Genomic DNA, 24,141 nt, shown 5'->3' with positions numbered 1-24,141 from the left:
CATAGAAATGGGTTTGCCTGAAGGGAAAATTATTGAACAAGCATATGTTATCCTCCTCAAGCTTGACAAATATAAAGAGGTACTGGTCAGAAATGACTAGGGAAAATTGGGAAGAAAACTTGAAGAAACTTAATTGGTAGCATGTCGCTCTTGAACATGACACTTTCACTCCATCACCATGATTGAGTCGGGTTGGGTTATTCCATTCACCGGTCATATCACCATTGGTCCACCGTACCATCCACTTTTGGGGTTAACGTTACCAATCCATTTCAGTGTCGCTGATATGTTCAAGAGAAGTCGCTCAGAGAATTCACCTACCCAGATTGTGTCTCATCCACTACAATACCTTCACACTTCATTCTTTCATGACCGCCACCCTAAACCTTGTATCATCAGATCGTTTTCACCTCTACAAAATCATTTTCTCCGTTTCGTGTCATGGATGTGGGATCCATTAATGCCCTCCTACGATGGGTCACTTCTTGTCAACATCAGATCATTATCCAAGAAGCTGACTTAGGGACAACCCTTCCAGTACTTTGAAGTTTGCATGCCTCAATGGCAAGTTTCTCACTTCTGGTGACAGGTTTACACTAACGGCCTTCGACCGAAAGATTTTGCGTGGTGTTTGACATCAACTCATGTATTCACACCATGTGAATTGTACTGCAGTGCCTTGAGGGTCATCATCATTATCGGTGATTCCTATCACGTCTGTTAAAATCTTACATCATTGGCTGGTAATTAGACGATGTCCTTCCATGTTCGAAATCAGAACATCTTTTCACATGGATCGACTTGTACTTTCAGGCAAAGATTGAATAAGTTTTGAAGACCTCGGATCTAGTTTCATCCATCTGGGCTGCGATATATTCAGGAAAATAAAGACATCAAATGTACATCATTGTTGCATAGATAATCATCCAAACTAAGGGATGATGGCTCTACCAGAATCATCAGTTTTCACATAGACAGTTGTCTGTCCTATGTACATGAAAATGAATTTATCAAGCTGAGCATGGGAATGCCCGCCTCAGATAGATGATGAAAATATTATGAAGATAATGTATTGTATTTTATCTTATTACGGATCACCTTCCAGTGCGAAAAACCTCGGATCCTCACTATAAAGCATTTCACTGACATCAAAAGATTTACAACCTCATGCTTTAGGGGGCAACTGTTATAGAAATATTTGGGCATATCAACCCCAATCACATATGTCCATAAACCAAGGGCTTCTAAGTCCATAAAATTGTTGTTTCATACCCTAAAGGAGAAAGGTCAACTTATTACATCATCTCCCAGAAGTTTTCCATGAAAAACTACTCAGAACTGGTCAAAGCAAGACCATACAAACTGCCCAGTGCTAAAGGTGCGATGCATACTAGAAATCCCTTCTATAGGGTACGATGAGCAAGAGCAGACAAATGGCACAAGCAATTTGCTAGGTGGAAACCCAGAGAATCTTCTAGAAACTTCTCATTTGACACTTGCCTCTCTGAGTTCTCCCAGGGATGAGTAAGAGATCTAAAATCTTCATGTGGAACCAAGAACTATCAGAGAGATGACACTAATCAAATTCCTAGAAGCTGACTCACCTAGCTGCAAATATCTATAAATGGATCCCTCATCCAAGAGATCCAAAGGTTGGAATTTGGTAATTTTCAAAGAGGTGCTACTGGTTTCTCTTTGAAGACATTGTTGGGTGATCTTGCTTTGTGTAAGGTGAAGAGGGCTTACAAGTTGGGAGGATGGCACTGGGTCAGACCAAGTGGTTGTAATCCTCTCTTCTATGACTTTTACTAATAAAGCTATTTAAGTTTTCCTCCATATTCTTGTGTATCTCTGAATATTGTGTTTGTTATATGCATTTGTATGGTCAATATATATCTGATCCTATATTGTTTATAGTGAAAGATCTCTATGCTTTGATGGTACTATGCTACTGTGAATCTACAGGTGCTCTTTGAAGCTGGATAAGTAAGGAAGCAGTGGCGAGATTCTGTCAAAGGGGAAAGGAAACAAGAAAGGAGCCAAGCGGAAGACCGAGGTTGGTACTCTCTGCTTCTTTCCCATCTCTCTCTTGTAAAGGAAAAGCAAGTAACATTAATTTGTTTGTTTCTAAGATAGCTACCCATCTTAGTGGGACTAGAAGCTCTGAATAGACATTGGATTTCGTAGTAACCATCTTCAAAAGTGATTAGATATGGTTATCAGAGAGTGAAACCTGCAGTTGACCAGCATGTCTAACCATAAGGTCGACCCATCTTTGCATCCGTGGCTCAGCCGGAGGTGGTAGGCCAAGTGAAATGTATTGTGGCTGCATCAATGGGATATTTTCCAAGGCGAAAGTAGTCAGAATAGAACCATAGCCAAAGTTCTTGGATCTTTCGCTTTTCACCTTGGTGAGATATTCTTTGATAACTTGAAGTACTGCATCACACCAGTTGAATACCTTGGGTTCGAGGCATTCCAAGGCGTAGTGCATATAGGACCTGTTGGCCAAGTGAAGGGCTGCGCTGCCAGCTAATCTAGAAAAAGTGAATAAAAGAGTCCTCAGAGGTTGGTCAGTGACATCTTGGATGTTGATCTTACTGTCCTTGCTCAGCTGAGATCCTTCCCTACAGTATCGGCAGAACCTGAAAGTGAGAGAGGGGCACCATGCCTCGATAAACCGATAAAAAAGTAGATGTCCTCAACAGTCATGGGGATGGATTTTCCTCTTATCTGGAACACTTGGTTGGTAGGATCCCATGCATCGAGGAAATATTGCAACAAATTGATTTGTTTCCTCATGCTAGAAATGCGGAAGAACTTGAGCAAGCCACAGTTCCACAATGAAGCTACCGTACCCGGATCGTGTAGGGCAACCATGTCCTCTTCTTCATGCTCGCGTTCACACCATGTAATGACCATTTTTCTCTGATAAATCTCTAAAAAACAAACAAGAGAAGAGTTAGGATCTTGATTTGGAAAAAAATAGGAAAAATTTCCATGAAAAATCAGTGCAAAAGTTTTCTTCCTTGTGCCCATCACACCCTGGCTAAATAGATAGTGTGATGCATACATTCTGGCTAGTGGATAGCTTAAGATGCATCACACCTTTCGATATACACTAGGTGCGATGGGGGAAGAATGAAATGTTCAAACCCTAGGGGCCCAGAAAAGCAAGAAAACATGCTCAGTATTCAAAAAGGAAAGAATGCAATTGAAGAGCTCAGGTTTAGCTTGTACCTGGTCCAGACAGCGCCGAAAATCATCCACAGGATCTACTGGAATTAGCTGGTGAAAATCAAAGGGGAAAACACCTCCAGAGCTCCAACTGTCACAACTCCGAATGAAATGGTAAAATGAGGGGTAAAAAACTTTTTTTAAGTTACTTTTCACGTAATTTAAGTAAGGTATTAGATTTTTAACTCATTTTTCGAGCGTATGTCCTCATTTCTAATCAGTTTGATGGAGTAATTGAACAGGTAGTACGAATATCAAAAGAACATAGTGTCAATAGTGAATCAAATATCAATGACCATTATCACGAGCAGTTTTACGCGAAGTTCAAGCTCGTTAAAAATTAAACCTAGTGATAAGCATATGTTCCACCAGAGTTTAAGCTCATTAAAAAATGAACCCACCTCTGGTAAATAACCATTGTGAATGCATTTTCATCAGCTTTTGAGCCTTGGTCGTGTTCGTACCATCACCTCCACTCTGTTGTTGCCGATGATCCGCCTCCATTTGATTGTTTACCTGTTTTGAGGAACAGCTGCAATGAGTGATCCTATTAGCCACCTTTTTACTCTGCTGTGATTGGAAAATTCCAACCCTTACCTGGAACCAACTGTTACCTGAATATCACATGTTCCTCAAAAAACGAGTCTCCTTTAAGCTCTTTTCATCTGACTCGTAAAATATGAAAAGATTTTCGAGCGATTGGTTTCTCCAGCTCATTAAAGTGATCGGAAGTGTTATCTCTCCTTTAGATTTTACTCTTTTTGGACCTGAGGGATTATTACACAAAAATATCAAGCGTTTGTCTTTTTTGGCTCGTTAAAACTATCGAAAAGTCATCCCTTTTGCACTGTTTTATGGGTTCCTGTTCTCTGGGGTCCCCAGCGGAGTCGCCATTTTGTTACCAGGAAATCTAGTGTCTATTCAGAGCTGCTAGTCCCACTAAGATGGGTGGCTATCTTAGAAAAAACAGATTAAAGTTACTTGCTTTTCCTTTACGAGATAGATATGGGAAAGAAGCAGAGTACCCTTGCTTGTTTCCTTTCCCCTTTGACAAAATCTCACCACTGCTTCCTTACTTGTCCAGCTTCAAAGAGCACCTGTAGATTCACAGTAGCATAGTACCATCCAAGCAAAGAGGAAACCTTACCCACCATAGCTCAATAGCATATATCACTTTGCTATCATCAAAATTGTTGTTTTGCACCAGTTGACTCAGTTGGGAGTGCCATGGGAAACCTTCATTTCCCATGATATTTTCAATGGACCTCAAATATTTCAGAACCTCAAGAGGAAGCTGGAACTTCCAGGCAAAAAAGAGAGCATTGAAAGCAAAGCTGAAGAGGCTCATATTCCTGTTTTTATCACTTATCAAAAGGGGACAATAAGACTTTTTGTAGCTGCAAAACGAGTATTATCTCCACCAAGGGTGGAAGGGGTCTCATTCTCTTCACTGGACAACAGGCAAATGTTATCTTCACCCAGGGTGAAAGGGGATTTTCCTTCTTCTTCAGCAAAGTAGGTACAGGATAGAGGAAAGAAACCATTGCATGATGAAGGGCCTTCTGAAGGTCAAGAGAGAGACTTTATTTTGATTCAGGAGGAGGGCACTGATTTGATTTCCCAAAACTCAAGGCTCAAGGAGGTCATTAGAGAACAAGAAGCTGATATCAATGCATTATCCATCAACCTTGAAAGGGCTAAGTGGATCATTAAATACCTTGAGCAGAAAAATAAGCAATTGGAGGATAAATAGATGATCATGGAGCTGCAAACTATCAGGGAAAACCGACAGATGGAAAAAAGGAAGAAAGTCAAGCTGACTTCACTAGACCAAGAAATAGAAGCTGACTGAGAATCATGGTTGGAAAAAGTGAATGTCCACCTTGAGAAGCTTCTTGACAAGGCTAATAAGGATAAGAAAATGTTGAGGCACATGGCCTATCACTATTTTGCCAAGAACAAAATTTGTAAGGCAAGAATAAGAAGACTGAAAACCAATCTAGGGAGAGCCTTAAAGGCCAAGAAAGAGAAAGACAAAATTAGAATCTTGGTTGAATCTTCCATGGCTTAGAAACTTAGTTGATCAGCTTGCCTCATGCCAATTTTGAAGGAATTTGGAGAACTTTTTTTCATTTTCAAATTTTTAATTGCAATACATAGGGATTTTCCTCTGATGCGCAGCGCCACTAGCGCTGCGCATTGAGATGGTAGGGAATTTTGAGGAATGACTTACATTTTTGGATTTCTCATGAAAAAATATGAAAACCCAGAAAATTTCATGAATTTTGGAGGATTTTTGGGTCACCAAAAGGGCAAAAAACACCTCAAAATTGCCCTTTCTGCCACTTTTTGGACCCACAAGAAGTAGTGTTGGGAGAACTTATCTTTTGAGCGGAAAATGGACACAAAATTCAAAAATTCCTCTTGTACTAGAAATTAGACAGACAAGCATTTCCAACAAACCATTTTGGAGCTAATTGGGTGAAGGGAAGGCCTCCAAATCCAATAGGGAAAAGGCGCTGCGCATCAGGCACAATTTGCTCAATTTTGCTCAAAACTCAAAATTTTCGCCTAGTTTTTTCTCAATTTGACTTTTTTTCTTTCTCATGGTAAAAATAATGATGTAAATTGATGTAATTTGATGTAAAAATGATGAAAATTGAGTCAAGGAGGTAGATACATCATGCATAAGTGGTTTTGAACTGAATGAATCAGTGTCCATAGTTTTAGAGGCAAGTTGTTCCACTGCCTATTTTTCAGTTCCTAGTTTGGATCTTGTTGAAGCAGATCCTAAACTCATGAATTCGACCCCTAAAGGCTAGCATGGGTACTTTTTTGCATATATCTTGTACTTTCTTATTCAGTTGTCAAGGTTGGACTCTTGTGAATGCTTTGAGCATTATTGTACATTCATCTCTGCAATTTGGCAAGGAAACAGACCAAGGTTTGCAACATTTTGTGGGATTCTTGTGGCAAGGTGATTTAGTATTGTTTTTCCTTTTGTGGTTCAAGTTATCATGTGTTTATCTTTTCCATCATCTCTCTCTTTTCAGCTTAACTAAATGAATCAAGTATAAAGGTGGAATTCATTGATGTTGCAGTGCTCTACCTTAGGGTTTATTTGGTTTTACATGTTTTCAACTGTTTGAAGAGGACTCATGATACTTTCATGCCCTCTCCAACTCCTCACCAGTCTTAAGACTCTCCATTTCACTTAATTCAAAGTACTAAAGCATTTTCCTACCTCGCCCCACAGAAACCTCTGCAAGACTGAGTCCATTCCCCGGACCCAAAACTGCCTTTCACTTTTGATCCAGAAAACCAACATAAAACTCAATCAAACTCCTCTGAGCATATACCTAGCCTAAAATTAGTCTTTACATCAGTCATCTCAAGCCTCATTTGCTATATTTTCCTGAGATTGACAAGGAGAGAGCCCTCTCCCGACCTGGTAGGGCTAGCTACTAGGTTAAGTGTGGTTTGATGTTACTCTAGACCTGCTTTCTCAGCCTAAGGTAGATTTAGGCAATAAAACTGCCTATAAACAATAAATTCCACTACTTCACCTGAAGTAGCATCCTCCTTCCTCTAGTTACCTACTAGAGGATTCTCGATGGATTTTTTGCTCTCCATGTGGAACCTTTTCAGTATGTTTTTGGGATAATTTCCTTGACAGGCAAAATGTTCCCCATCACCTTGCCATACTTCCATGCCCAGAAAGTAATGCATGAGCCCCAAGTCCTTCATTTCGAAATCTCTTGCAAGATCCTCTTTGCAAGACTTGATCAGCTTATCATCCCCTGTTAGAATCAAATATTCAACATATAAAATAATAATCAACAATTTACCTTCCACCACAATGTGGCACAGGTTCACATCTGCTTCGATTTTGGTGAAACCCAACCCAGTGCAATAGCTATCGATCCTGGTGTACCAAGCGTGAGGTGTTTGCTTCAACCCATACAATGCTCACTTGAGTCAGCACACATGCGACTCACAGTCAAAGGTCTCAAAACCTTCAGGCTACTCAATGTACACCTCTTCCTCAATCTTGCCATTAAGGAAGGTTGTCTTTACATCCATCTGATGTATATTCTAGCTCATTTGTACTGATAGTGCCAATATGGATTTCATCGATGAGTAGCTTGCAATAGGATCAAAGGTCTCATCATAGTCAATCCCCTCTATCTCTCAAAATACATGGGCCACAAACTTGGCCTCATGCTTCTCCACACTACCATTTGCTACTTGACTTAACTTGTAAAGCCATTGGGAGCTCACCACTGAATTGTCTTCCGGCGTTGGGACCAGATCCCAAACATTGTTACGAACAATGGCATCATACTCCTCCACCATGGAATCAACCCAAACTAGTTGCTGCACCACCTCCTCAAAGGAATATTTCTTTGCCTCAACACATCCTCTCATAAGATCCATGTATCCAGTGTACCTCTCAAGTGACCTACTCTACTAGCATTGTGATGTGGGTCCTCCCATATTCCCTCTTGTATCCTACAATAATCTTTCAGCCTCTTTGGTGCACTTTATACCATCTCTAGAAGAATCTTCCTGAGTGGATGTCTCCACTCCTAGATCCTCTACATGTGGCTGCTCTACATCAATCTAAGGGTCCTCAATCTTAAGAGCTAAAATCTCCTCAACTACATGTCGATGAAGGTCCCTATCAAAGGAACATCGCATGGCCTTCTCCTCATCAAATTTGACATCCCTGTGAACCACTATCATTCTGATGGTCGACAGGTACACTAGATGGTTGTGAGGTGTATCAGTGTACCCCACAAATATCCACAACTCTGCTATTATGTCAAGCTTCTTCCGTGCATCTTTGGTCACATGGCAATATATCGATGACCCAAAAAGACTAAAGTGTCCCACATGTGATCTCATCCCTTGAGAAAGCCTCCTCTGGTGTACTCATCCCAAGAATCTGATGCGGGCTTAGGAATGTGTTGATAAATGAATTCCTTGAGGTCATTGTCCTCCAGCACTACCTCCATCATGTCCTTCTAGGTTATGTAATTCGAGCTACCTTCCAAGTCATACTCAAGTCTGGAACCGTAGAAATCCATTTGCCAATCATGAAGTATGAATTGCAAATTCAAATTTCACCTGTAATCCATAACTTTAAATCTCCTCTAGTATACTCTCTTTAGCTCCGATACCATGTATATTTTTCTATAGATTCAATAGATCATGTAATTTTCTAAAACACGGGACAAGAATCTACTCTACTCTTAATAGTGAAAGCCAATAATTATTGATGAAAAAAATAATCAGCAAGAGGAAGAATATCAACCACACATAACACAATATTTCTCTAGGGAAAGAAACTACTCAAAAACCCAACTATATATATTGCATTAATCATAAATCCAAGAAGAAAATATAATGCTTGTTCTCACTATAACTATCCTTGCACAAGTATAATCAACTCTCTGCCTCACAAGCCCACTCTAGCCAACACTTAGCCAATTCTTCTGCCTTCCACGCCCCTATTTCCTTGCAAAATTTTTATATATTCTTCATATATTTCTTAGGCATTTAACTTATTCCCTTATTATAAGGTCATTTATTTAACCAATTTTCCTTTTTAAATTATTAATTAACTTATAATTTTTAATTATTAGGTCTCGTGCCAAATACCCTCAATAATAATATTTTATTTCACTTATCCATTTATTATAAGGTCATTTATTTAACTAATTTTCCTTTTAAATTATTAATTAAATTATAATTTTTAATTATTAACTTTGATTTTCTTTATTACCTTTTATTTTTTAATACTTTTAAATAAAATTATTTATATTTTTTAGGCATTTCAAGGTCATTTATTTGACTAATTTTCCTTTTAAATTATTAATTAACTTATAATTTTTAATTATTAGGTCTCGTACCATTTACCCTTAATAATAATTTATTTATTTTTACGAATTAAACTATTATAATAATTTTGACCCCTGTCCTTGAGTCAAACTAGCCGTTAGGGAAGATAGCTATTGGAGGCTCCGCTCAGACTATTTAGCATGATGAGCTAGATCTGTTTCTTCAACTTGTCCCGACGATGAACCACACTAGTTGGTTCGAAACGCGTCGACAAATGAGATTCCATGTGATTTTTGAGCCTACATGCTCAAACAATAATAACTTCAATAATAAAAATTCCTTTCTTGTTCTAAACCCACTTCTTTGGGTACAAACCCCAGCTTGGGTACTTTTCCCACAAATTTCCATATTTGTGGCTTTTCTCCTCAAAAACCTTGTTGGTGACCCAGAGTCACACTGTGTTGTGCTATAATGCAGAGCTTGGGAACATCTAATTCTAATTTTTTATTTTTTTATTTTCATTGTTTTGTTTTCTTCTGGGAATTTATGTATGAAAATACCAAGAATTTATAAAGAGATTTATGGGTATTCTTTCCACATATTTTCAGGTTGGAGCTTCCATACACTTTGGGTTTGACATAAGGGTTTAATGAGAGAAATTGAAAGCATGGAGAATAGATATCAATAAACTAAGGTGAGAAATTAAGAATCCATTCCTAGATTACTAACATCAAAGAAACAACTGAGCAATTAAGAATTCAATTGTAGAATACACAATAACTTGAATTTGTGCCTTTTAACTTCAACTCATCTGAGAATTTACTAAAACAAATAAGGATAATCCATGTGATCTTCATAAAACTCATAGAAATTAAAGAAACAAATCTCACAGATTTTGGGTTTCCTTTGTTTCACACAATTACACTCAGATTCCATACAAGCATCAACTATACAAACACAATTTTCCACGAAAAACTCTTTAATTGTATGAATATCACGCACAATTCAAATTATAGGAGGGTTTATAAAATTACATGTGAACAAAGAATCATTGACGACCCAAAATGTATTTCAGAATTCTTAGCTTACAACAGCTTCAACATATCCCAGCACATTTTCCAAAAAATGTTGGAAGAGTTTCAATACATTAGAATTTCTCCTTCATTACATCAAAATGAGGCCTATTTATAGTCTCTCTAGACCCAACACCTTGCCTTAAATCACTAGTGATATTCAGTAACCACTAGGAATATTTACTAATCAATTAGGAGTTTCACAACTAACTTCTTCTAAAATTTTCCAACTATAGGGTGTTAGAAGTTTCTAGTTTTAGGATGGGTCTCACCATGCCTTGGTTGTCCAAAATTGGTTGTAGTGGCCTCTTTCTCTCTTTTGCATGTGCGTGGATGAAAGGAGGACTTATTACTTTGGTAGGAGTGATGTTGGGGTCTGCCTTGGTTGAGTTGGTGCCTGTGGATGCAATTGTGCTTATTGTTATTGAGGTGGCTTGGAGCTTGAGCCTACCTCCATTTGAGATGTTTGTGGTACTATTCCTCCAATTTTGGGACCATATATGTTCCCTTTGAGTGCCCAATATATAGAATTCCATCAACCCTTTCCATTATTTTCCAAGTGGGATGTCACACTTTTTTGTATCCAAAATGGATCCATCCATATTAGTGACTCCATCATAATCCACTCAACCTTGTTTATTGAAAATATGCTTTAAAATGAACAAAATTTGAAAATAATCTGAATATATTGAAAATGTCTCTTCCATGTAGAGCACAATCTTCTTCTCCAAATCCTTTCATATCATTCTTGATTCAAATAGACTATTCATGAGAGAATATTTGGGATACAGGCCTCCATTTCGATAAAAAAATGATGGAAATTTACTTTTGTACAAAATCCCACATTTGTCCTTGAAGCTTTGTATCTCCTTTGTAATTTCCCTTGCCTTCTTATCTACCTTTTTCACCATATTTTTCTTCCTTTTCATCTAGTTTTCTCTTTTCACTATCATGTATCCATCAACATTTAATTTTTTGATATCTTCCTCAGACATGTGATTGAGAAAATATATTATTATTTCAACTTTGGTGGGGAAGTCTCCAATAGTGTTATTTATTGCATTCATCTCTCTATTAACCCTTTTTATGGTATCTATATTCTCTTGAAGTGGCTCCATGTGGTCTTAGTTCCTTTCCATCATCTTTATTATTTTATCCTGAATTATTCCTTTTGCATCTTTGAATGAGAATTTACTCAGGTGTTCCCTTTTCAACACATCTATCTTTGATTTGATCTATTGTTAATCCTCTTGCTTCTGGTATAGTTCCATTTTTTTCTTCTTTCCAATTCTTCTTCTTTCTTCTTTAATTTTCATACTCAACTAAAGAGTACAATCTGAAATTTCTTGGCATCATCTGACACCACCATTGATTCAACTTTCCCTACCATAGTATCAAGAGTTTGGTGGAACTAAGATGTCTCACCTTATTTCTCTTTTATTCCTTGAAATTTTATCTATGTACTCTTTGTTCTCATATCATATAGTGTTTCCTTTAGCTCTTGATTCTCTTTTTCTACATATGCTAGCTCATAAATTTGCACAAGATGTGCATTAGGGATCTTTAGTTTCTTCTTTAGGGCCACTATCTTCCTCTCCTTTCATCCAACATAGTTTTTTATTATTTTAAGTTACCTGGATATGTATCCAGATAAGTGATCTTACCCTCCATATTCTTTATCTTGGTATTTCTAGATCTGCACACCATTCTCTCATACTTTAGTTGACCACTTTCCTTATTGTACATCTCTTGCAACTTTATTGCTATGGAATTAGTCATGTGCATCTACCTATGCATCATGTGTGTCACCTGTATGTGCAGTGTCATGATATCTGTGGATGGAATGTCATTGACTAGTGGGGACATTTGGTGGACCTCATAATCCTCCATGGAAATGATTGTATCCACTAAATTAGACTACAAAAATTCCAATTTGAAAATCCCCTTCTCATGATCCAAAGCACTTTTGACTTTCATTCTGAGGAGTGGTTAATTCTCAGTTGTTCTTATATACCTTTTTCGTTCCTTGGCTAACTACTTGGCCATTGATTTAAATTATTCCATGATTGACATTTAGCCAAGATTGGAGACTTCATATAACTCTATTTCCTCAGATGCTAAAATAGTAGAAGTCATGTGCTCATTAGTCAAAGTTGGATTTGGTGGGCTTACCAATTGGCTAATATATAGCACCAAAGCTTGGGATTTTGTAACTTTATCATCTTATTCATCTTCATCATCTCCCTATATGTTTTTTCCTTTGGCCCTCTTGGATCTAGGCTCCTTTTCTAGGTCTATATCAATGGGTTGAGATTTTCTTATTTTCTTTACCGAGAGGCAGGATGTGCTTGATTCTACAAGATGTATAATGTCCTTGAACTCCTCCCATGTGGATTTATTTGCACATTTTTCTACTATGGGGTTGGGGTCATGCTTATTTCCTTCTTTTTCCTTGTCCTTTCTTCTTTCATATATGATATTGTGAGGGTCATATATCCATGGAATTGCTTGCAGGAAATCGAAGCTTTTCAAGATATGATCCACTATTCAGGACACTCCTTGTATTTACCACAAATGGCCCCACCTCATGATGGAGTTTAAATATCACAACTATTTTCTTAGTAGTAAAATGTAAGTTGTCATTGCTAAATCTATGCCTTATATACTCTAGCGAGAAGAAATGTGGAGTTAGAAATGATGGAAACTGGTATGGTCTTTATTTAAACCCATATAGCATTATGACTCTATAATCATCAAAGATGTACTAATCACCCACTTTGGTTTCAAGAATGAACTACAATATTTCCTTAAGAAACTTAGGGGCTCTAGGTAGAGGCTCACCATGCAACAAAGTATATACAATAAACATAAATGATGACACATACTTGAAAAATCCTTGGTTGTTTTCTGGTTTCCTCACCATGGGAAACCACTCAAAGACAGGAAACATGGTATTTTGTTCATTAACCATTTTGGGCTTTAGGTTCTCAAGGTAAGAATAGTTTTGGTGAATAAAAATATAGACCAAATAGGCTTGATATCATAAATACCTCCCTTCTTCAAACTCTATCAATTGGGCATGGATTTCATCAAATAGGAACTAGGGAAAATCATATTTTATGCAGGCCTTGGTGACTAGATGACATAAAGTAACTAGGAAACCTAGGACCAACTCATTTATTTGGACATCGGTATTAAGACCAAGGACTTGGTAAATCATGGAAAAATATATTTGGGGCATAAAATAAAATATCGTGATAGGATAGAGATGAGGCCAGGAAGGGGCGACTACTCTTTTGACATTTCCAATGGTCATTTTTTGCTTGACCTATGGTAGAAGCACTTTCCACTGTTCATATAGTACTCATATGTCTAACTTATGCATTCCTTCTCTATCTAGGAACAATAGCATATCTATAATAGTCTCTAGTGTGACCATAATAACGTCTCTATCTCCTTGGGTGGAAATGATGACTCTCAGATATGGAAGATATTTTTTGGCACGCCATGTGTTTCTGGGAAAACTAGTGTCTTTTCGATCGACTAGCCCTCTAGGATTGGTAGCTATCCTAGAAACAAACAGTTTAAAGCAATCTGTAACTTCCTCTATGTATGATAGATAAGAGAGAGGCAAAGGAACCAACCTGGATCTTCCACTTAACTCCTTGCTTGATCTCTCTCCCTTGACAGAGCTTGCACCTCTTCTCCTACTTATCCCACTTAGAGAATACCTGTAGAAACAAAGTAACAAAACACCATCAAAGCATCTTGATCTATTATATCATAAGAATTGTAGAATCAGAAATACAATGCCATTCACAAATAACAACGTTCACAAATACACAATTGTGTGGAGGAAAACTCAAAGAAATTTATTAAAATATAAGGGAGAATTACAACCCAGTTGTCTGATCTAGCATCATCCTCCCAACATCAAAGCCCTCTTCACCTCATGAAAAGCAAGATCACCCAACAATACAATGTTCTTTCTTAAACACAAACTATCAGCACTTCCTTACAAATTACAAAATTCCAGCCTCTAGATCTCTCAGATGAGGGATCCATTTATAGATGTATGCAAGGGTGTGAGTCATCTCTGGGTTTTTGATTAGTGTCATTCCACTTGTTGTTTTTGGTTCCACTTGGAGATTTCTTGGATCTCTTACTCATCCCTAGGCAAATTCAGAGAGGCAATTGTCATAGGAGAAGTTTCTGGAAGATTCCATGAGCATCCACTTAGCAAACTATCTCGGACATTTGTCCATCCTCGCTTATCACACCCCACAAAATGCCTCTTCAGTATGCATCGCACCTGGGTAGTGTAGAAGTTAGTATGCATCGCACCCTGACAATGGAGCAATCAGTATGGTCCTGTTTTGGCCAGTTCTGGATGGTTTTTTAGGTGGAACTTTTGGGGAATGATGTAATCAATTGACCATCATATTTTAGGGTATGAAACAATACTTTTAGGGGTTAAAGAGCCCCATTTTATTGACATATAAGATTGGGGTTGAAGTGCCCAAATATTTCTATAATAGTTGCCCCCTAAAGCATGAAGTCATAAATATTTGATGTCGAGTGAAATGCTTTAACAAGAGGATCTGAGGTTTTCGAAACTGTAAGGTAACCTGTATAAGATACAATACAATACATCATCATATATAATTTTCATGATCTAGCTGAGGCAGGCATTCCCATGCTTAGTTTATATAAATTCATTTCATGTATATAGAACAGATAATCGTCTGCAGTTGTAGACTGGTGATTCTTCATATGTAGAGTCATCCTCCCTGGCTTAGATGACTATCTATGCAGCTTCTGTGTAGATTTGGTGTCTTTATATCCCTGAATATATCGCAGCCCGGATGGATGAAACTAGATCTGGGTTTTTCAAACTCGTTCAATCTTCACGCGATGTACAAGTCGATCCATGTGAAAAGATGTTCTATAGTTGAACATGGAAAGATATCGCCTGATTACCAGCCAATAATTTAAGCTGTTAAAAGATGCGAGAGGAATCACCGATAATGATAATGACCCTCAAGGTACTACAGTACAATTCATGTTGTGTGAATATATGATCCGATGTCGAACACCACACAAAATATTTCGGTCAAAGGCCATTGATGTCAACCTGTCACCGGAAGTGAGAAACATGCCATTAAGGCATGCAAGCTTCAAAGTACTGAAAGGGTTGTTTCTAAGTCAACTTATTGGATAATGAGCTGATGTCAAAAAGAAGTGACCCATCATAGGAGGGCCTTAATGTATCCCACATCTATGACATGAAACGAAGCAAATGATTTTCTGGGGGTGAAAACAATCGACAACACAAGGTTCAGGAATGGTGGTCATGAAAAATGGACGTTGAAGGTATTGCAGTGGATGAGACATTAACTGGATGGTGAATTCTCAACTGAATGACTTCTCTTGAACATATTGGTGATACTAAGATGGATGTGTAGTGTTAACCCCAAAAATGGATGGTGTGAAAGACTAATGGTGAAATGACCGGTGAACGGAATAACCCAATCCGGCTCAATCATGGAGATGGAGTGAAAGTGTCATGTTCAAGAGCGACTTGCTACCATAAAATTCTTCAAGTTTTCTTTCCTTTTTCCCCAGTCATTGCTGACCAATACCTCTTTATTTTCGTAAAGCTTGAGGAGGATAACATATGCTTGTTCTATAATTTTCCCTTCATGCAAACCTATTGCTATGTTTTAGCGAGCCTAGCAATAGTGAAACTCGTTCTTCTCCAGGTGGACAAGTTTATCGCTATTGTTTTAACGAGTTTAACGACAAAGATAACTTTGTCCTTTTCATGTTTAGAGAGTTTGAAAAGGGACAAAAAGGAAACTCCAGAAGTTCTTTTTCGTAGCATAATCCCTTAGGTCCGAAAAATATTAAAATAATTCAAAAGGGATGACTTTTCGATCACTTTATCAAGCCGAAAAAGACAAATGCTCAAAATTTTTCGTGAAATAATCCCTCAGGTCTGAAAAAGATTAAAATCTACATGAGGGATGGCACTTTCAATTACTTTAGCTAGATGGAAAGGCCAATAGCTCGACAAGCTTTTCATATTTAATGAGTCTAAAAAGGGTTTAAAGAGGACTCATTTTTTACGAACGAGTGGTGTTTAGAGTAGCAACTGGTTTCGGATAGGTTTGGAACTTCTCAAAACATGGTGATGTGAAGAGGTTGACTAATGAAACCACTCATCGCAGCTGTTCCTCAAAAGGTTAAACAATCAAGTGGAAGCGTATGATCAGCCAAAAGAATGGAGGTGATGGCAGGAACACAGCCAAGGCTCAAAAGGCTAATGTAATGGCAATCACAAAGGTTATTTACTGAAGGTAGGTTCATTTTTTAATGAGCTTGAACCTTGTGGAAACTATGCTCAGAGGTATGTTCATTTTTTAATGAGCTTGAACTCTTGGGGAACATCTGCTCAATTTTTAGTTTTTATTTTTACATAAGCTAGAAACTAAAAAACTAAAAAGCTAAAAAAACTAAAAATCTTAGGAACTACTGAGGTTAGGTAGGATAGTTTGTTGTCGACATTTAGATAAAAACACTTCCTTTGCCTCATTCGTAGTGCATAAAAAGGTGAACGGTGTGTTGTACCAATCACCTAACCTAAGGAGTTAAAAAATAAAAACAGAAAAGCTAAAAAGCTAACAAAACTAGGAAATGAAATTGGTCGTTTTTAGTTTTCATAAAAAGGTTTGCATGCCCCTAGCATGATGAAAAGGAGTTTCTCTAGTAACCATATGGAAAATTACTATGGTTATGCAGGATGATTTCATCCACGGAATAGATAAAACACTTCCTGCACTTTGTCCGCAGAATAGACGAAGGTGAAAGGTGTCTCAGACCAATCACATAACCCACAGGGAAACTTATCTCTTCAGGAAAAAATATCCTTTCAGCTAGGTTTGTCCGCCAAATAAACAAGGGTGCATGCCCCTTGAGCTTCGTTACATTCACTAGACTACTTGCGGTAATTAGGTGGATGAAATTAAGGTTGAAGAGACATCATGGATATAAAAGGACTATTTAGGGATGATGATTGACTTAGATCTATGATTGAACCAGGAAATGAAAGCTGGTTAATGGTGACAATTTTGCCTTCAAGCGGGAAACACATCTTTTGGAAGAGTGTTGAAACAATAGCTTCCATGTTATAAACATAGTCACGTCCAAGGAGTAGATTGTAATCTATTGGTCCTTAGACTACCATCACATTCAAGTGAATGGTTTTCCTTCCCAAAGTTATCGGTAACTTAAGAAGGATCCCTAATGGTCGACTGGTTCCTTTGTTAAAGACTGACAAGTTCTATGTAACAGGCATAAGCGATGGTGAACCAAGCACTTTCCAAGCAGTTGAGGAAAGGATACTCACTAACACACCCTTATCTATGATAGTGCCTGACACAATCATTTTGTAAATTTGTACTATGATCCAGAAAGGTACATAAGAAGGAAGGCGAGATCTCTCTAGTCGATTCCAATCAAAGGAAGCGATTAGACTGCTTGGAGGGGGTACTGAATAAATGGGTGAAATAACCCCTTGAGTAGCGAGAACTGGGGGATTATCTTCATATTGTGAAGGAACGGGCGGATTGCCCCCGAGTTCATTGGACTTTGAAGTAACAAAGAGAATTTGAATCATATCATTCTCACTCTCTTGAGGATGGATATGTTCTTTTGAAGGTAAAACTGGTTCGACTGCCATCTCAACCTGTTAACTTTGGGACAATATGGACTCAGAAGATTTGCTTTCAACAATAGGTGTTTCAACTAGTAAAGGACTTAGGGAGAGTTTCTTGTATCCATATGGAAGTCGCTATGGTGAATCAAGACGGTTATGCAAGACTCTTTCGGCTTCATCCAAAAAAGGACAATGGGGAATGGTATGGTTCCCTTCACATCACTCACATGGAATTTTTACTTTTCCTTTCTATCCATGAATTTCATTATCACTAGTTGATGGTGTGTTGTCAACATTACCACCAGAGGTTGATGACACTGGTTCGTGCGAACGGGGGGACCATTCTCTCAAGATCCGAGGAATGAATGGACAATCTCAATGAAAATGGTCTCCTATATAGATTATGCATGGAAATCTGGGTTTAGGAGCTTTAATGTGCAGATTTTCACCAGCTGATGCATCCAAATATATGGTTGCTTGGTTGCCCCCTTGCTGAATTTGCTTCTTCTTCTTCTCCTTACCTTTCTTCTTCTTCTTAGCCACCTGGTTATTAGCATCACTACTTTCACCAAGCGAAGAGGATGAAGGGGAGGGAGAAACAAATGAAGAAGAAGGCAAAGGGTCAACTTTAGTATCAACTGGGTGCTGATTTGATTGTTGAGGGATCATGTTATTTTGAACCACAGAGGTTGAGAATAGCCATACTTGCAGGCCAATGGTAAGTCTCGGAAGGGATAATGTGGCCATATGAGGAGCACCAATATTTCCGCAAGATGTAAAAGGACTAGGATTCCCCTCAAAAGGGATTCCAGTGGACTCCATTATCTCAACCTAAGATCAACGAAGGAAACAAGGATGTTATTCCGAATTTAATAAATTTTAATAACGCTTTGACACAACTTTTCTTTTCCAATTTTTAAGAGTGGAGAAAAAGCTAAAGATGACTCTAGTCCCCTTTGATTTTTAATGAACCTGAAGTGACAAGTGCTCAGATGGACCTTTTATTTTATAGAGTCAAAAAGGAACGAAAGCGACTACTCTGGAAATCTAAACAGAGGGATTACCAAACCAATCGCAAAACTGCAAAATACACCTTGGTGATAAATTAAAGAGAAATTACCAAGGACTTATGTACGGTAGTCAATCATCCCAAATGATGTGTTCAGTGCATTGTGATAGATAGGGTGATAGACACGGCTTCCTATAGATAAAGGATATAAGCCTATTGTGGTCTCCCATTATATACGCGACGGTACGAGGAGCACAAGTCCGTGCTAGCACTTGTCGTATCAAGGAGGAGGAATCACCTAACCTTCAATGAAAAGAATAGTTACTAGATTTTACGATGATGGAACACGTCTCTAGCCTAGACCTCTAGATGTGTTGCGTTAAGTTCCAAAGCATTGTTAAGTTCATTGAAATTTATTTTAGAGTTGATCTTGTTTAAAATTTTGCCTTTCTATGGTTCACCGCGTGATGTAGATCTAAAATTCCTAAATATGCATTCTACAATGATAAACAATCGTTGTTTATTTTGAGCAATGAAAATCCTAGCTACTAAGGAAAGAAGATTACGATTCTTTCAAACAAAGAGCAAACAACACACACTAAATGCACTTTTCCTAAATCATTTTTCGCACACAGTCTAAATGCAAATGCAAATGCATGTATTTGTTTTTCGTTCCCCTTAATGTGAAAAATTCCAAACAAGGAAAACTAAGTAGAGTAAAGATCTGAAATATTTCTACTCAAAGCGACATTTCGACAATTTCTTTTTCAAATAGAAAGGAAGACTAAACGACACTTTTCAATTTCGAATAGAAAATTCTTTCGACACTTAAAATATCAACAAATCAAATCAAATACATGACAAACATTTTAATTGACTATCTAGGGAAGGAAGACTCAATGACACTTCTCTTTTTGACACAAAATGATAGTTACGACACTTTTTGTACCAAAATGACAGTTCGATTTAAGCAACTTTTTGACAAAGGATTGTAAATGATGGAAAAATACATAAAAACATCTACTAATCCTAATCAATGGAGGCTGATCTATCTGATGCAAGGAGGCTTCAGTAATGAGGTAATGTTCATAAGTAGAAAAACAACTAAACAAAGCTGAAAACAAGGACAAAAACCCCAAATTTCAAGAAGGGAAACAGGCTCAGTCAGTCATCGCACCTGGGATTCACAGAAACAAGGATGCATCACACCTTTCAGGCTCAGGAAGTGCGATGCATACTGGCAGACAGTGAAAAATAGTGCGATGGGCCAGGGAGTGCAACTGAGATGGGTTTTGGCTCAAATTTGCAGCTGATTTCAGTGAGTTAAGCTGAGCTATGATGAACAATAAAGAGAAAAGTACAAAGGTATGATCTTGAGAGGTTACTGAGCTACCAAAAGGGCATCTAGAATGATTGTAAGTCAAATGTTCAGTTCATAAACTAATCGGAGATTGACTAAAGCAGCATTCATCTACCATGCAATTGTAGAGCAAGAGCAGTTCGAAGGCTATCTGGCTAACTCCAGGCTCCGTCTATAGTTTATAAAACAAACAACAATAACAAAAAAACATCTACTCAATCCCCAACGGAGTTGCCATTTTGTTTCTAGGAAAACTAGTGTCTTTTCGATTGACTAGCCCTCTAGGATTGGCAGCTGTCCTAGAAACAAACAGTTTAAAACAATCTGTGATTTCCTCTACGTATGATAGATAAGAGAGAGGCAAAGGAACCAACCTGGATCTTCCACTTAACTCCTTGCTTGATCTTTCTCTCCCTTGACAGAGCTTGCACCTCTTCTCCTACTTATCCCACTTAGAGAATACCTGTAGAAACAAAGTAACAAAACACCATCAAAGCATCTTGATCTATTATATCATAAGCATTGTAGAATAAAAAATAAAATGAACATACAATGGCATTTACAAATAACAACATTCACAAATACACAATTGTATGGAGGAAAACTCAAAGAACTTTATTAAAATAGAAGGGAGAATTACAACCCAACTGTCTGATCCAGCATCATCCTCCCTGCATCAAAGCCCTCTTCACCTCATGAAAAGCAAGATCACCAAACAATACAATGTTCTTTCTTAGACACAAACTATCAACACTTCCTTACAAATTACAAAATTCCAGCCTCTAGATCTCTCAAATGAGGGATCCATTTATAGATGTATGCAAGGGTGTGAGTCATCCTGGGTTTTTGATTAGTGTCATTCCACTTGTTGTTTTTGGTTCCACCTGCAGATTTATTGGATCTATTACTCATCCCTGGGTGAATTCAGAGAGGCAAGTGTCATAGGAGAAGTTTCTGGAAGATTCCATGAGCATCCACTTAGCAAACTGTCTCGGACATTTGTCCATCCTTGCTCATTGCACCCCACAGAAGGCCTCTTTAGTATGCATCACACTTGGCTAGTGTAGAAGTAAGTATGCATCAAACCTTGATAGTGGAGCAGTCAGTATGGTCCTGTTTTGGCCAGTTTTGGATGGTTTTTTAGGTGGAACGTTTTGGGAATGATGTAATCAGTTGACCATGATATTTTAGGGTATGAAACAACACTTTTAAGGGTTAAAGAGCCCTAGTTTATTAACATATAAGATTGGGGTTGAAGTGCCTAAAGATGTCTATAACAACATGTGTCCATCTAAGGGAAATTATATACTTGCGGGACCACTTCTAGGACCATGTTTGATTCAAATAGGTTATTGTGATCCCCTATTGAATCAGAAGTATTGCATGCCAGTTGTATAGTTTTTCTCATGTCATAAGTGGTCAACATTGAATCTCAACATTATCATACTAGTCCTAGGAATCATGATCCTTAGCCTTTTCTATCATTAAAATGTCAAATGAACTTAGTACTAGTGGCGTAGGCATTAAAGATGAAGGAATTTTTCTAGTGAAGTTTTAGTGGACTGGATGGAGTGAGGAAAGTGCTAAAAAGACAAGTTTTTTAGTGGAATTAACTGGCTAGTGTGTAATTGCCACATGGCCTGATGGGATTGGATAATTTTATGGTGGGAAATTAATTCAAAGTAGTGATTTGTGGCTTTCTTAGTGCACACAAATATCGAGTTAGGGAATTTTATGTTTGAATTAGAGAATTCTAGGGTTGATTAGGTGCAATCTAGCTTGAGCTAATGTGTATGGGTGTTATAGACATTTTTGTGCCCTACAACTTCAAGCATAAAATGTTCATAAACCAAAGGCTCCTAAGTCCCTAAAAGTGTTTTTCTAACCCCTAAAGGAACAAGGTCAACAGATTATAGCTTCTCCTAGAAGTTCTCCACCAAAAACTGCTCAGAATTGGTCAAAACAGGATCATTGCAGCTGCTCCACTGGCTAGGTGCATTGCATCTCACCCAAATGCACTGTGAGGGTGCGTTGCATTTCAAAACTTCCTTCTGTGGGGTGCGATGGGTGAGAAATGATAAATGGCAGTGTCATTCCGCGAGGTGGAGAGGCAATGGAAGCTTCCAGAATCTTCTCCTGTGACACTTGCCTAACTGAATTCGACCAAGGATGAGTAAGAGGCCCTCAGTCTCCAAGTGGAAGCAAGAACTGACAGAGAGAAGACACTAATCAAATTACAAGTTGACTCATCCTCCTTACAGATATCTATATATGGATCCCTCATCCCAGAGATCCAGAGGCTGGAATTTTGCATATTGTAAGGAATTGCTGTTGGTTTCTAGAGACAAACATCAGATTGTTGGGTGATTTATGCTTTGTTTGAGGTGAAGAGGGGTTTCTTTGCTGGGAGGTTGATGCTGGGTCGGAACCACTGGTTGTAACTCCTCCTGGATCTTTTCTTGTTTATCAATAAAAACTATTTGAGTTCTCCTCCATGCTTTTGTATCATTGATGCTTGTTACATTTGTATGGTTAACTTAAATCTGATCCTAAGTTGTTTATGAATATAGATCCATGTCTTTGTATAGTGCTCTGCTTCTGTGATCTTATAGGTACTTTGTGAAGCTGGGCATGCAAGGGAGCAGGTAGCTGGAGACTATCAAAGAAGAGAGGGATTGGATCAAAGGATTAGCGCAAGACACAGGTTGGTTCTTTCTATTCCTCTCTATCTATAATTCATAAAGGAAATACAAAAGTAGTTTTTCTCTGTTTGTTTCTAAGGTAGCTGTCACACCTTAGTGGGATAGAGCAGTTCTAAATAGACACTTTTCCCTGTAATGAAATGGCGACTCCGCTGGGGAATGTCTAATTAGTTTTTTTGTGTATCATTCTTTGTTGTTTGTTTCATAAACTTATAAGTAGCTTTCGAACTGCATTTGCCATAACAAATGCAAAGTAGATAACTGCTGCTTCAATCCATTCACTGGATCTGTTTATGATTTAAACAGCTGTTTCACAAACTATCTGATTTCCCTTGTGATAGCTCTTAGATCCTCCTTAGATCTACCCCTGATTGTTGCATTACTGATTGCTTTTTACTCGACCAAAAACCAAGGACTGAACTGCAAACTGTGACCCGGAACCCGGACAAAGTCTCGTTTCTGGCCCAGTGCAGGTACTGTTCAGAGATCCTGAATTTCAGCACACTTCCCGAAGGGGCAACCTGCGTTGCATTTCAGATTCTCTGTGTTACAGGTGCGCTGATTAGACTAGCTCTGTGCAGCTGTGGTACCTGTGCTTCATTCTTTCCAGTTCTATCCCTGAATTTTGCTGCCTATGATCAGTATATGTCTGTTTGAAACCTCTTTTCCTTGCTGTTATTCCGCCTCCTTTGTACAAAAGAACTGTAGATGTTTTTGTGTGTTTGTTGAATCGTTTACAGTTTTCCTTTGAAAAAGTAGCATAGTCGTACTGTCATCCTTTGATTTGAATCTGTCGCAAGTGTCGATTTCGAACATAGGAGAAAGTTTGATTGCTGTTGATGGTCGATTATCCTATTACTATTGCCTTTGGTCTGAATTTGTAATTTTCTAGTGTCAAGAACGAGTGTTCATTTCAAAATCGTAAGGTGTCATAATCATCTCTGTTTTTGATTTCGAAAAAGAGCTTGTTTATATTTGTCGCTTGAAAAGAAATTCAGATTTGTACATCAACTTTCTTTTTAGCATCAATACTAAGAAAGTCGAAAACAAATACATGCATGTGCATTTGCATATAGACAGTCTGTTTGGCTTGATTTAGGAAAGTGCATTTATAGTGTGCTCTTTGCTCTTTGTGAAAAGATTCTGTCTTTCTTTTCCCCTAGTAGCTAGGATTTTCATTGCACAAAATAGATAAAAGT

Source organism: Pinus tabuliformis, chromosome 2_2 (assembly GCF_031772625.1).
Source record: "Pinus tabuliformis cultivar Carrire ecotype Pingquan chromosome 2_2, CPIR1, whole genome shotgun sequence".
In the NCBI taxonomy this organism is placed as follows: Eukaryota; Viridiplantae; Streptophyta; class Pinopsida; order Pinales; family Pinaceae; genus Pinus; species Pinus tabuliformis.
The sequence above is the reverse complement of the archived record's forward strand: the minus strand, read 5'-3'. Positions refer to the sequence as shown.